Genomic DNA, 16,597 nt, shown 5'->3' on the forward strand with positions numbered 1-16,597 from the left:
GTTGGCAGGGTTTCTCAACAAGAGAAGTATTCTCTTTTCCCTATCTTTGTTTTATCTTGTTTTGGGGGGATTTTTTTGCCCTTTTCTTTTTGCATTGCACTGTATATTCATGGCTGTCTCACTTCTTCAGTTCCTTTGAAGACTTCTATGTCAAATAGTAAAAGGGGCTTTCACAACTGAGTGCATTAAATTCTCAAAATACGAAGTAATATTGTAATAAACCAGTTGATATTCTCATAATGGAAGGTTGGGGCCCAGAAATTATGATGGGCTGTACAGTGAAAAGCCCAACATCTTTTTTTTGAAGGAGGAGATTACACAGCTTTGCAATTTAATGAAGATAGCATGATTAATTTTGTTATGAAATTTTGGTTATGAACTGCTGCTCTGTCCATTGCAGATATTTGCACTATAACATTATGGTGCTTGCACACGCACACACAGCATTATTGAGAATACAAAGTCAAGAACTCAGTAACTATTAAATGGAAGAATTTAAATTATCTGTGCAAATATTATTCAGTCACATTAAGTATGTAACGGAGAACAATACTGTAGAGGAAAGAGAAAAATTCAGAGCTGAATCTCTATAGACCTTTTCCTTGTCTTGTTATGTTTCCTGCCAACTCGGTCTCTGTTTCACTGCCCTGAGAAGGACGCGGACAGACTGAAGAGCCTGCTGAGGGTCTTTTATGTTTACGTTTTCCTGGGAATTCTGCTTCATTTACAGCATACAATGAAAGGTGCTCAGTTAATGAGCACCCATTCAACATTTGGATTTACAGTCAGTTTTCAGTGAGCAGTCCCATGCTTTATTTTAAGTCACTCTATTCATGTCATTCTCTGAGGACACAAATATTGATTTCCTCATGTTTCTTTCTGTGGCACTTTTCATTACATTATGTGAATGCTACACAAAATAGTTATTTTCATATTTTGTGAAATGGCAGGTCGGTATTTTTTCCCCATTTTACAAATATCCTGAACAGGCAAACACACTAAGATTTTAAAAATAGCCCTGAGTTTTGGATGTCCATTTTGAAATATTTCTCACCTGCTTTCTTTCTCAGATATTTTGGATTACAGAAAGACTCAAAACATGGCTGGCACGAAAAAGAAATTGTGTGGCACTCTCATGGTTATGGCCCCTTTTCCCTGTGAAGACATTCAGTGGGCTTAGGCATAACCCTTTTCACTTCTTTCCTGCAGTTCTAACACTGCGTAGTCCCCATCTACCATCTTTACATGTGGTAACGTGTAAAGAAGATTCTTACAGATATTTGTTTATTCCCTTCCATACTTAAATGATCAGCCTCTTTTCTGTGGTGCACAGGAGGAATGATACATTGGGCTTGGGGAAAAACAAAGCTGGGTTGCTCTGACCTGCAGCCTTTTTTACAAAGATCTACTCTTCCCCATGGCTGAAGTACGTTGGGAGCTATGTATGAGGCTGGGTCTTTTGTTTTTAATTTTAGGTGGGTTTTATTTTCTTGTACAAATTATGGCCAGAATTTCCTAGAATGTCTGTGCTGGAGAAATTCCCGTAACAGAATGATTTACTGAAATTAATTTATTCCAAGGGAGTAGAACTTCCACCATGTAAGACATCAAACCAGCTTTTACTTCTTTCTATAACTTTGATTTACAGCCTTTGAGCTAAATTTTTAACACATGGATCTGTAATATTAACTTATAAAAATGAACACTGGGGCACAAAAAAGAAATCTGTGTTCAGCAATTATCTGGAATCAGTAGGAACTGAAGGTACTGCCACTAAAATCAGACCATCAGGGCTTGGAAACTGAATTCCGTGCTCTTTAAATCATTTGGAGCAACAGAACCTCTTGAAAGCAAATGTACATTGCAATTCCAGATCTTAAATATTTCAATAAATATAAGAAAGCGATCAAATATGTACATATGCAACTCCCCCTCTAGACATAAATCTTTGTTCCCTTTTCAATTTGGCATATGGTGCTGAAACAATAAGGCAAACAACTGATTATTATTAGATAATCACACACCTGGGAGACTTCAAGGCACAGGACGTAACCAGATAGTCAGAACCACAGGGGTATGATAAATTTTTCAGTTATATGTAATCATGTAATTTCTTTAAATTTTACTACTGCGATAAATAACTTTCAGTGTGAATAGAGCTGCCAGTTAATGTCACAATATTTCACCTGCAAGACTTGCAGAGACTAATGGACTCCTATGAAAACCTTAAAAGCTATTATAATTAGAAGGCTGATTCAGTCTAACATTCATTATCTGCATCTGACAGTCTCCCTGAAGTCATAGTATCTGCAGTGCCCCTCCCCAGCAGCAGTAGAACCAGAGCAGTGAGTATCAAGTGGCCAAGATTTATGTATTTGCCTTATTGATAAAGAGAGGGAGGGAAAATTGGGAAGCTAATTTGTGTCCATGCCCAAGTTTTACTCTATTTTTTCAATAACATTAAGGGAAATTTTGCTGTCACTGATTATAAATGTTGGATACTAAATCCTGTCATAAAATAGACCTTGAGTAGAAAAGAAGGAAAAATGTTGTGATACTATTATATTTATCATTTTTAGAACTAGGTATACTTTATGCACTGTATAGTGAAATGTCTTTCACTTTTAGTAAACAATGGTTTATATTAGTGAAACTGAAGGTAGAGACAAAGGTAAAGAACGTAAAGGGTAAGGTGCTACACAGAGCTTCATAGAGCACAGCAGAGGCTGCTGAGGAACAGGGAGTGGCTGATATGGTTCCAGGTAAGCTAGAAATAATGGTGAGGACAAGCTAATCTAGGTGGCATTGGACCCACGATAAAAAACAGGTAAAGCTGAACATCTCAGAACACAAAAGGCGGTTCACGCATTTTAGGTTCTGGACTGTACTCTCAAGTGAAGGACGGTAAATGAGACTCTGGGATCACGATGAATAAGGTATCTTACCCTCTCAGTTTAATTCTGCAAATAAAGGCTTTGGATGCAGAAATACAGCAAATATCAAGTAGGTTTGGATGATTTACTTTATCTCTGTGGATGACGTTAATGGGTTCATTACTGATTTTTTCTGTATATTCTCTTAAATTTTTTGTATATTTTAGCACTCATTTAGAAAAAAGTTTGAAAGAAGGATTTGACGTCTGGAAAGCATGCCCTACTATACTTGAGAATATAACAAAAGTAGGCCCAAGAGACATTTAAGTGTCTTTTGTATTGTCTACAGCTGTAAGAAGAGCTGATATTCATTAAGATGGCAGGAGAAGTGGTTGGAAGCTGAAGCTAGACAATTTTGAGTAGAAATAAAAAGCTTATTTTTCAACGGAAGAGTACTAGACCAGTGAACCTAAGGATACTTGGGCTCTCCATCTTTTGACATCTGCAGTCAGGAAGGAATATATTTCCAACATTTACTATGGCAACAAAGAAGTTCTGAGTTCATACAGGAGGTTCTCCAACCTGTGTTTTGCATGAGAGTAAATAGAGAATATGACTACAGAAGCTGAAACAGTAATAGAGACCATTGAATCTTTAACTGATCTGAAGAGACTAATTGCAAGAGTTTTATGTAATGCTAACAAGGATCTGGGCACTGCTGTTTCAAGAACCTGAAAGTTAATACAAAAGGCCTAATTTTCTTGGGTAAGCTTTTGGTATGCAAATCAGCAATTTATTTTCTCTTAGAATGACAACTCAGAAAATATTTGAACTTGAATTTTTTACCCCTGCATATTATCAGCCTGAAGCTCTGTAGTCACTGGAAGGGCATGTGGACGTTTTTCAGTATCACGTCTCTATGGATAGACCATTTTCCTGACCATACAGGAGATTGGTTCCATGGGCTGATACACACGGAGAGCAGCCCTGTGATGTTCAGCTCCAGGAGCAAGAAGAGAGTAGACTTTACAGTTTCCAACATATGGATCCTGCTGCTGGATCTATGTGGATCGTAAAAGACAATGAGAAGTTTTCTAGTAAATTTATTCCTCAGGGTCTTCTCAAATATGGAGCAGATGTCAGTTTGCCTCCATTTTTCTAACATAATTTCAATACAAGGTAGAAATTACAAAATTCTATATAATTTTATTCAGATATACAAGGTTCCAGGAAGGGTAATAAGAGATACTATCTTCCATATGAAAATTTCAACAACCTGAGCTATTTTTCAAGTGAAGCAACTTTCCATACAACAGAAAGAAACTGGCAAAATCCTATTTGAAAATTAAGGTTTTCCATAAGGGGACGTCTTTACCTTTTTCATACTCATTTCTGTAAAGAACAAAGAACAGACATTTCACCTATTACTCTTTGAAGGGCTGAAGACTGGTGGCTTTACTACAGTACCAAAGCAACTGTGTTCCAGGAGTGAATTACTTGAGAAGCGTTATGTAAAAAGAGGAGTTGGAAAAAAACCCACTAAAACCCACACCAAAAAACCAAAACAGAAGGTGAAGCCAAAAGAATGTCACTGTAAAATAGATTTTAAATTAATTAATGAGGGGAAAAACTGCAAAGACTGGGTGAGGGGAAGATTAGTGAATTAAGAAAAAAAATGGGAGGGCAAAAAACTGTTATCTGTACATAAGATAAAAAGAGCAACTGCTTAGTTTCTCTTTGGTCTTTCCACTAGCATAAACCACCGTCTGCCTTCTTAACACTTGAAAATGAATAGCTTTCATTTTGAACATACTGTTTTCATGTTTAAGAAATAATTCACCCAGTGACTTGGTGAGAAACACAGGCTAAAACTACTGTAAGAAAAACCCAAATTTAAACATGTTCCACAAATTCATAGAAATACCAAAATGGAAGCCATGCTGTGAACTGCATTCTGCCACATGGGCTGATATGAAGATTTGCTGCAAATTAATTTATTGAAACTGTTTCTGGAAGGCAAATATCAACTCTTCACTTACAGAAGTCACCTGCATTGCTGCCTGGTTTTGGGGTGGCCGGGGCAGGGACCTCGCCTGCTGGAGCCTGTCCCACCACCCAAATGCCTTTGGGGTGGGGGTCCTGCCCCAGCCACCTCAGGCCTGAGCCCCCACGGCCTCTAGGGAGCTACCAGCACCCTGACAGTGGTCTCAAAGCATTGTCTTTAACCTGAGATTTAAGAAAATGTGTTTTCCCTGATGTTGGGCTCAAACCAAGAGCAGGCACACAGGTATTGTTCCTCAGGAGAGTCACGTTTATGTAGCAAGGCAGTAACTCACCTGTGTACGTCAGACATTTAGCTTTTGAAGAAGTTAACTTATTTTTCTCCTGGTCGATGACCATGCAATATTCCAGAACTCCCCTAAGAAATTTCACGGAGTGGTTGGCCATTTGTGGGATACAGTTTACAGCACAGAGGATATATCCACATAATCTGTCTTCACTAGTGTCGTGGTTTAACCGCCGAAACCAGGACAACTAGATAAGGAAACTGGGTTGATTTCACTCTTGATCGCATTAGGAAGACAAAACTATTAGACCGTGTTAGGTCACTGAGTCCCTGCTATTGCAAACCAACATGACTTATAATCCTTTTGCACAAGCTATTTGTTCTTCTGCATACACCTGGGAAATTACTACTCCAAAATGGCACAAATCCTACTAATATTTTTCATAGCTCTGCAATGATCTCTATCCAAATCCAATCCCAATCTCTTCTCTCCCTTCCCCAAAATGAGATTGATCAAAAGACCTGTTTTATCCATGCTGTCAATCACTTTCTGATGTTTTAGCTGTCACCTTGTTAACACCCACTGCTTGGTGGTTTTTGAGAAGCGAGTGCAGTGGTGGTGTGCTGCTGCCCTGGCTGTAGACGCTGGCCTGGCTGTAGGAGAGCGAGGGCATGGGAGCGGGGCCAGCGTGAGGGGCATACCCAGGCTGCGCGGCCAGGCTTGCTCATTAGAAGAGTCCGTCTGCTGCTCCCAGCGATCCTCGGTCCTAAGCCACTACTGGCTGTGCCTTTGCTGAAGCACATGAAAGAGGAGAATAATCAGCTCCCTGAGGCTCTGGAGTACAAAGACAGACAATCTTAAAACTTTTAAAATATATTTTTATTTTTTGTTTTCTCTGACTTTATTGCAGTCCGAAAAGAGAAAGAGTGCTTTCCCAATAATAATCTGAAAGCTCTGCTTGTAACCCGTGCAAAATTACTGATGTGGGTAAGGCAGATGACTGGTTTAGTACAAATGAAGAAAATTAGGCCGTGTTTATCATGTCTTTATTGGGACTGAACATTTCCATTTCCTTGATTTTTGTCCTTCATTCTGCCCAGTTGTCATTACAGCACTTCAAAAAGCCCTCAACTTTCATGTTTCACTCAAATGATGTATGGGATTTGATTAGAATCCACACCAAAACTGCTGCAAGAATATAGTGTCTATTCAATATGCTCGGGACCCAAATGAGAGAAATGGAGAGAAACCTATTTTCAATAGAAGGTTTGATTTTTGCATTTTGGGGGTTCTTTGTTGAAAGTAAGTGTAGAGAGGCTCTGGGAGCATGCAGGCACAGAAAGGCAAATTTTTATTTTTTGTTCTGCTCTGCTAGCAAGACAAATTAGTTCATCTGCAGATCCATGAAGTTAGTTAATGAAGGGTTTCGGATTTAAGATATAAAACTTAGTCTTTCAGCTCTGGTTCAGGGAATCCACTTACTAAAGTCAAAAGGAGTTTTGATATAATGAAGTCTGATGGTAAAGCCAATCATTAGAGCCTATTTCCTGGGCTTTATTTGAGTACTAATCCTGAGAAAGAGCATCCAAGATGGAAAGTTCTCCAGAAAGAGAGATACAAGAGTCAGAAGCACCCCAGATAGATCTTCCTGGGGCTGGAAGCTGAAAAAAGCCCATAACAGTGCATGAGGTTAGCTCAGAGAACAGCCCTCAGAATGGGCTACCTCAAGTAGGGGCAGGCAAAGGTCCATCATGTGAAACAGAGCACATTAACTCATTTAATGAAGGAACAGAGCACGGATTCACTTAATGAACGTGATCCAAGGGCTACTTGACTGCAAATTATATCTTTCTGGAAAAATAACTCAAACTACTTGTGTTTAGCCTTCATACTTTCAACTCTCTTGCAGGCTGACTTAACACTACTTCCCCCCAAAAAACCCTTGAAATTATAAGGATTTCACATCTACATTATTTATTTTGTAGAAAAAGGTGTTTTGTGGTATCATAACATCTGGAATTAGGAACTGAAAATTGAGTTCTTAATAGGAAAGTTGTTTATTGTTAGTTGAGTATCTTCACTGTTTTTAGACTGCTTTTAAAGTCTTTACTAAGGAAACAGTGTATTCTCTCTGTGTTCTAGTGAGTAAAATTCTTTTACTGTTGTTGTCCCCCAGCAGATGCTGTCTTCCTGCTCGTTTCTTTTTCTGTAACTGAAAAGAGAACTGAGTTGCTTGCCTCTTCTAAGTGGGCATAAAGGCCTTCTTGGGCTTTTATGTAACGTGTTTTACTTTCTCTGTGTGCAAAACTGGATGAAATGTGTCTCTTCTGATGCTAACAGAAACAAGAGAGAGGAGACATTGCTCTTCAATACTTAATCTGTCATCCAGATTTTATATCCATCCAAAGAGAAAGAACAGAGAAAGAACAGACACACTTGGGAAAATGTGCATTTCTCTGTCTGAGTTAGCTTGTGGTAATAGCAAGGGGATGAGAGGAGATACTCAGAGCAAATTCTGCCTCAGGGAGGAGCACAGACTCCTGCAGAGTGTTTGAAAGGGAGTCAATAAGATGTAAAAAGCAGAATTATGCTCAGGAAGGAGACCATATAGTGTACGAACCAGTACACACAAGCATCTGAAATGCAGGGTGCCTTTCTCAGTGTGTAAAAAACATTGTTAAAGCCTGTAATCTTACAGGTGTCTGTTTGTATCTAAAGGGCAGCCATGCCCACCCGTTTTATATTACCTTATATATAATTTATATTACTTCCTTGCTGTTGTTTCCTTTGGTCATGTTCTTTCCTCACCTCCAACAATCTGAACACGATTCAGGCGTTTGGTCGGTGCATGAAGCTGGTATTGTCGTGTCCCCACCGTTAACGTTCAGTGCTCTGTGGTCTTCATGATTCATTAGTTTGGGCTGTTTTAAGGGGATGCAGGACCAATGCTTTTTGCATTGAAAGGGCATATATGCCATTGTACCTGGAAGTACAGGAGCTGCAGATGGGAGGATTTCAGGACCCAAGGATCCCCTGACAGTCTTGTGTTTCTGCAAAGAGCAGAAGTCCTATACTTAGCAGTAAAATGACTGGAGCTTGCTGAAAAAATAAGGGTGTGATTTAACCCAAATAATCTTTGATAAATTGCTTTAAACCCATTCATTTTCTGACTTACATGGAAACTTTTCACAATAGCTTTATCATAAAGTTTAGCTCAGTTTAGTTCAGTAACTATAGCTTTTCAGTGAGAAAACATGCTTTTGAGAAATGAAAGATGCCACAGGTGATTCTAAGAATAATATTCATGAAGAAAATTCTAAAAAGGATTACAATTTAAAATTTCAGCTGTGTTTTCATCACAAGTTTCATCCGGGAACACAAAAGACAAAATAAATTGAATCAGAACCTTTTCGTGCCAAACCTTTCCACCTGCTCCCCAAACGGTGCTTGTGCTGCCACCTGGAGCCCACTGGTGGGTTAGAAAGGAGAAAGCAAGGCTGGAAAGCAAAACTAGCAGCTGCTCCCTACTCTCAGTACAGACAGAGCTGGGACAACAAGCAAAAACAGTCATAGAATTAATGCAGGTTTTTATCTCATCTGCGTGGTGACCCATGCAACCCACAGCAAATCCAGTCTAAATACATAGGCAAGGACTGAGAATATATTTTCCTGGGGCTAAATTGGATAGCGGATTCAGGAAAAACTAAAGTCTCACTACTTGTCTGAGCTTGGGTTTGCCTCTCAAAGAGGGAGTGAAAGAAATGTGTGGGGTTTTTTCGTAAGTGAAAATGTTTCACAGCAGTGCTTTTAAGCAAACCCCAGTCAAGGATGGTGATTTCAGATAAGCCCACATGGCTGCCAGCAACAGAGGCAACTACTTTATAGAAGCCACAGCTCTCAACCTGAATGTTACTCTGCTATAAGTGCCTTAGTTTTAACTGGCTTGTGTCACCTTGCATCATGGTGGACATGACAAGGCAGCCAGGTACCACTTTGCAGCTGGGAGGGCAGGAGGTGCCTTCTTAAACCAGTGGGAAGTTAATTCTTTCAAAGACACTGACTTGATCAGCAGTCACTGTGTGAGCGTGTTATAAGAATTATTTTAAAAATTTTGAAACTGCTCTATAACAGTATGGTAACCCAATAAAACATATAATACCTGCATCTAACAAAAAGTAGCAAAGGCAGAAATGATGATTATACAGATGAAAAGTCCAAGCTTACAATAAAATAAAGTTCATCTGGGTCAATTTCTATTATAAGTCATAGTAAAGAAGTGATAAATGGAGGAAATTCTATGTGATTTATAATTATGCTAAGAATTGCCCCACTGTCCTCTGCTTGTACAGCATCTAACCATTTCAGAGATGGTCCAAACATTCCAGGCTAGTCCTGCAGTGATACAAATATAAAAGGGACCTCCTGGCATTCAAAAGTCCCAGGCAGAGCCCATATCTGCCCTGCCATGGAGTTTCAACACTGTCTGTAATTTTCAGTTTGCTAAGCAGCAAATGTGTGTACTGTCAAAGACAGCTGTTAAGATAATACCTTTACAAATGAATGCAGATTCACAGTGAAACCTTAAAAATATGATGATAACTTTTGTTAAAGGGTGATTTAATGATCATTTTTCAGAGGTGATTATCATCTGCTTCATGAACAGTGTGTCAGTGTTCAGAGTGACTTAAAGCGGAGACTAATTATTCGTCTTCTAACTTTGTCAGTATGAAAACACAAAAGCTTCCTTCTTATTAGTAAAATACTAAATAGTGATTCTCAGATTCTAATTAAGATCATGTGCACATTACATGTAGCAAGCTGTTGAAAAATTGAAGCATTTCATTAAAATTCTATTGCTGTTTAAAATTTCAATGTTTTAATGGAACTTGTCAGTATAAAAATATTGATTGTCTTCAAATATTTGTAAAATTAACATCTTGGTCCTGCCCTGCTCTTTTTCTGAAGTTTTTGAGGACCCTTCACATAAATGTATATGTCATTCAAGTTAGCTTTTGAATAACTGAAAAATTTACAGAAATGGTCCATTGCTTTTCCAAATGTTCTTTCAATCCTTTTCCAAAGGATTCTTTTCAAATTGGTCAGACAGAGGCATCATGTGAGCTATCAAGCTAGGAGTACCACATGTAGCCAACAAAGGTCACTTTCTTTTAAATGTATTTATTAACAATGTATACTTAAAAAGTACTTGACCAAGACTCCTGATTTGACTTTTACTTTCCCCAACATTTATCACACAGATACAAAGACCACATTTTCCAGAAGCATGACAAACATTTAAGATTTTAGGTGCAATTAAAAGGTGATTATGTCAAGCCTTTTGCAGCAAATGCAGAAAGTAAGGTCTGGAGGGAAAGACCTTCTTTGGGTAACTTAGCAGCTTTCCCTCAAACAGCAGGACAACTGGCAACATATATGTATGTTTTAGTCTATTGCTAATGTACTAGACTGTAGAAGAAAGGAGGTGCTCTGATAGTAACTAGATCCCTAGGAGATAGAGTAATTCATTAATCATGTGCATACCGCGTGGCTTTCATACTTTGTGCTTTGTTGCTAAACATAATCGCAAATAAGTCACAAATATTGGCCGTAGTCTTTTAGCTATTACTTTACATGAAAGCTCAAACATTCCTCACTACTTTGACCTCCTTAAAAATCCCATAAAAAAACAGGATCAGGAACTATTGAGATTGATTCGATTGCAATAAAGATCAAAGTAGCACCAGGTTTACTCAGAAAAGCTCAATATCGCCTTGATACTTAGTAGAAACTTGCAAGCAAGTTCTTGGGGCGGGCCTGAAGGTTTAAAAGGCATGCGAAAAAGAGGAGGAGGAAAATAATCAGGATACATGGGCCAGATCGAAAATAATTGATGTCCAAGGGCAGACTGTAAATGTCAATATTTATTAATGAATGCTTAACTCTCTTTTTCATGTGCTCTGTTTATTCTCTTCCACATCTGGAACTTTGTAATTTTCAGAGTTAGCCTAAATAATAGAATACTATTTCTGGAGGTCATGACTTTTTTCCGTTTTCAGAGTAGCATGATCATGATAAAAAATTGTTATTCTGAAACATGTGATAACATCAGAACCTTCCTTGTTTTCATGAGGAAAGCCCACCTGCTTCTTTCAACTGATTTTAGCTCTGTTTCAAAGGCTGGTGTCCTCGTATGGGCATAACTCAGCTCCAGCAATTTGCACATGAAAGGCAGGCACCAATCATTTGGACATCTCTCACAAAAGTAGAGCTTATATAAATTGGTGGTATTCTTTTTTTTTTTTTTTTCCCCAGCAACAGAGTGATTCTTGCAATCTATAATCACATTTCTTTATATACTTGAATGAAATAACCTGTCTGAATAAATGTTCCTTCACACCTCTTAAGTTGATTTTAATCACCCTTTTGATGCAGGCAGGCTACAAAGGCTGAGTAATGACAATAACAAGCTATGGAAAAAAGGATTTACAGTATACATTTTGAAATGCAAGACATTGTCTCATTGATCACAGAATCATAGAATGGTTGAGGTTGGAAGGGACCTCTGGAGGTCATCTGGTCTAACACCCCTGCTCAAGCAGGAACAGCTAGACATGGTTGCACAGGGCCATGTCCAGATGGCTTCTGAATGTCTCCAAGGATGGAGACTCCACAACCTTGCTGGGCAACCTGTGCCGGTGCTCGGTCACCTTCACATAAAAAAAGTGTTTCTTGATGTTCAGAGGGAACCTCCTGTGTTTCAATTTGTGCACATTGCCTCTTGTCCTGTCACTGGGCACCACTGGAAAGAGCCTGGCTCCATCTTCTTTGCACCCTCCCTTCAGATATTTGCACACACTGATAAGATCCCCCTGAGCCTTTTCTTGTCCGGGCTGAACAGTCCGTCCCAGCTCTCTCAGCCTTTCCTCAGAGAGATGCTCCAGTCCCTTAACCATCTTTGTGGCCCTTTGTTAGACTCTCTCCAGCTGCTCAATGTCTCTCTTATACTGGGGAGCCCAGAACTGGACACACTGATACTACTGAAACATGAACTAGACTCACTATCAAAGAAAGCTTTTCTAAAAAGAAAATTATTTCCCTTTTTATTGGCTGAAAATTTTCAGGTTTTACAGAAAGCCTTAACCATTAAATGCTCCGGTTTGGTATACAGTAATTCCCAATAGGTCCTCCGCATTTTTAGAGCACACGAGTTTCCCCAGAAAGCTAGACTGAAAGGGATTCAGTACTGTGTACATTTCTTTATAAAACTGTAATGCATTTCTATAGCTGCAACTAAGAGAGAATTTGTCTGCAAGCACAGAATGACAGGAGGGCTCTTGCTGGAAGCGCTGTTAGAGGACAGTGAACGGTGTTATGCACAGCTCCCTGCTTTTAGAAACAATATCTTCACACGTGATTATTTTACCTGGAAGAACTTGGGAGCTAACTGATTGAATGAAAGAATAGGAATTCCATGGTCAATGTCTTTGGGATGAACTTAGGTCCAAAGGGCACACTGCTTTCCATTGTGAGGTGTGTATGTACTTACAGGAGAACAGCAGGACACTTCTACAGTTTTAAAATATGTCAGATGCTGCCTGTAGCCACAGGATGGAGCGTGTCCATTTGCCAGTGCTTTTGGGCTTCTCAAAGAGCAGTCTGTTTGTAGACCAGACAATGAGGCAGGGAACTATAAGCGGAGAGGGTGTCTGTGAGCTGTGTGTGACTGGCATGAGCACAAGAAGTCTAAAGGTTAAACTGAAAAACAGAGAAATGTCATTTTGGACAAATATTAGCCCATGGCACTGCACGCTATAGAAGAGCCTATCAACTCAAATAGAGTTAGTGAAATGCACACATATACCATAAGCTATAACCTTGAGAAAAAAAGATCTGATTCTGCAGATATTTGGGAATGATAAATGAAGGCAGAGGGTGTTGTCAGGGCTGACCAGCCCTCATGAACCACAGAACCCCAAATCTTCACATGGCCAAGAGCACCAAACCACAAACCAGAAACTCTGGAGAGCCAAGAGGAGGAGAAGCTCTGGGTATGGCAAGGGAGAACAACTGTTTTCTTGCTGAATGCAGAAAGGCATTGAAAAATGCCTGGCGCTGCTGAGCTGAACAGCCTTCCTCCCACGGTGACGAAGCTGGGTTACCCCAAATCCCCCCCAGCCACACAGGCTGCCACTTGCCACAGGCCCTATAGGGGAACAGCCCTCAAGAGGTGTATGTAGTTGCAACCTTCTTTCCTAGGAGTAGAAGGACAGAAAACAGCAATTTCCTGTCAAGGTTATTTTAAAAGACAGCCTTTGAAAGGAATGAGGCACAGAAACTGCCACTCTCAAAAACAAACTTGAAACACTGGATGTATTTAGAAGCGTGCGATGTTTGCTTGTAGTTGACGGTTAATTTTTCATCAGAATGCTTATACTTGGCATCATATTTTGCTTGTACTATTGGCACTTTCAGGTAAGCACCATGCATCTGAAAATTTACCAAATTCTAGCACATATCAATAGCTCAAAAACACCATATAATTTGCTCCAAATAAATCCTTAGGCATGGCTTGTTTTAAAGGCTTACCGATGCCTACAGAGTCTGATGCAAAAGTTTTCCTGTTCTTATTAATTTGCCCATGAGAGGCTTGTTGTAGAAGCTGGATTCGTATGAAACGACCTTACCTACAAGGACAACAGAATGTAGTAACTTCTACTTGAGAAACAGAGGTGATGTCCGGCAAGAACCCCTTCTTCACCTTCATCCAGACCACACAGAAGACAAAATCTTAACACCTTTGGTAGAGGATGGTCCTACAGATTTATTGTTCAGCCACCGTTGTTTCATGAAATCATAATGGAAAACAAGTCAGAAAGGAAACATACATTAAAAATTCAATAATCACAAACTTAGGATAATTCAGCAAAAATAACAAAGCTATAAACTTATACAGGACTTTAGAAATATACCTGAAACTTGAGGATCCTATAAGTATTCAGGAATATTTTAAATATAAGTCAAAATTGTGTCAGTTTGTTATTTCTGAACAGCCTTGCATCCAAAGAAAGGAGGTTTCCTCACTATCCAAATCTAGATGCTCCTGTCACTGAAGGTCCCGTGAATTTTTCCAGACAAGCAAACAACAGCATTTGGCCAGTGGTTTGTTCAGGGGACTTTAGAAACGAACAGTGTGGGATGCACCTCTTTAAGCAATCAGAAGGTGGCACCTTATTAACGCTGCTGCGGCACTGCTGTGCCGGGTTTGTGTCCCGGCTGTGCAGAACAGCTCAGCGCTGCAGCTGGGTGGTAGCTAGCTTTGGAGAGGGCAGGGAGACGTGGTCTGCTGTAGCCATGAACAAGGAAAAAAGAAGAGTGCTCTGAAAGGTGAAAGAAAGGTTTCTGGTGATGTGACGAACCTACCAACACCAGGCAGAGACACTCTTTGGAGGCATATAAAACACTTGAAACGTTTACTTGTAATTTGAATGCACAGAAACATACCAGGTATCAATAATAATATGAAGAATAAGAATAGGAATAAGAATAAGAATAAAAATAAAAAATAATGTTCTTACTTTTACTGAGAAGTGTTTTGAGACTTTAAACTATCCTCAAGTGCTAAATCCATGCATGTTTATCTTGAAGATGTCAGGTTAATTCCAGTCCTTCACAGATATGCAGGGATTAGGTTTTGAAATACAGAGTACAACCATCAGCCCTCAAGTTTTGAAAAAAAAAAACAACAGAAGATAGTTTCTGACTTTTCTGATGATGGCCAGAACTTTTCCCCGCCACCAAGATGTGATAATTAGCTCTGTATCTCTTTTGAACAACCACCACAACGGTGCAGACACTGCAACAAGGCTTGCCCTCCCTCTTGTTTTAGGAGCAGAAGGAGCTACTCTAAAGCTTGCATTAATTGAACACAGCAGATTTGGTTAAAAAAAGTTGTAAATATTTGAAAATGTGCATTGTGTTGACTTGTGCTTATTGTTCTCGTCTGGCTGAAAAAGAAAGGAGTATTGCACCTTTTCAGAGCCTCTGGCATGAGGCAGTTTGAAAATTGTAATGTTAGACAGAGGCTCATTTTATTCTGAGTTGTAAAAATTCGGAGGGTGAACAGAACAGAATTCCCACAGGCTCCTCAGCTCAGTGCAAGACATATTGCAGAAGTGGTTAAACATGCTTTACAAATCAGAAGCTTAACTCAAGGTGCTTCCAAGATCAAATGGGAGCATGCAGAACTGGAGAAAAACTGGATAAATACCACTTTTACCACAATAAATGGATCCTGCCCCTGTCTGAACAGCTAGCTGCAAACTCTGAGACGTTAAGGTACATTCAAATTCAGACATCATGTATACAGAGCATCAAGCCCTGCTTATACCGTAAGTATCCATGTACATCATAAATTGCTAACCAAGGTATTATATGTTATTCTATTTCTTTTCCAAAAAAGGGGTTATAAATAAATTCAACACAGAAGTTTGGATGTCATTAAAAAAAAAAGACAAAATGCTGGGGTTCTAATGTTTTTCCTTTAGATTTTGCTCTCCAGCAGCAATTCCTTTGCGTGGGCCTCCCTTGGCCTTCATGGTGTAAATACTAATGTCCATCAACACCTAGAGGGACACATTCTGATTCTGCCTATTTTGCTGCCCAGACTGGATTTTCTGGTAAACCTTGGAAGGGAAATTTAGAATAAAGAACGTAAAAGCAGCTATAAAGGCACCATACTGGGGTTCATTTAGCAATCTCTTTTTAACTGTTAGCATGAGTAGTCTCAAAAGCGACTTGCTCCCTGCTAGCTCACCTGATGCCTCATCATTCCCATACTGCCAGTGAGCAGGTGATCCCTATCCACCCCCTCTTTCCTGCTTTTGCCTTTGTAGGGCTCTCTTGGTCTCTCATTTTCCTAACTCAAGTCCCAGCTTGTACAGAGGCTCTTCCATGCCTTTGCTCCGCTCCTGGCTCTGTACCTCCTGTCCTGCTGGAGCCAGCTTTCCTAGAGTGTCCCTTGCTCCAAACAGTCTTGTGTGTTGAAATGAGCATTTCCGAGTTGTTTTGCTGGGCACAAGTTAAAGCTTTAGCTGGCAGCTGAGCTGGTCACTCCTTGGTCCTGTGCCAGGCATGACATTGCTTGACAGCACATATCTTTGCATTTGTTTTTCCAATAAGAAAGGGGAATAAGGGACAGCTGGGCATTTAAGTGAGCTCTGATTTTACTTAGAATAAATTTTAAATTACATAACCCCACAGACTCCCTGAAGAACGACTGATATAAACCAGTTGATGCAGAAGACCATTTGGTGGTGACTGCTGAAAACCACATGCCACCAATACTGTATGATCACTGAAGGCCACTTTTAATTATTGGGATTTTTTTAATAACAATGTTGAAGAATAACTTTTGCAGTAAAGCCACTCCAGATGATC

Source organism: Aptenodytes patagonicus, chromosome 1 (genome assembly GCF_965638725.1).
Source record: "Aptenodytes patagonicus chromosome 1, bAptPat1.pri.cur, whole genome shotgun sequence".
In the NCBI taxonomy this organism is placed as follows: Eukaryota; Metazoa; Chordata; class Aves; order Sphenisciformes; family Spheniscidae; genus Aptenodytes; species Aptenodytes patagonicus.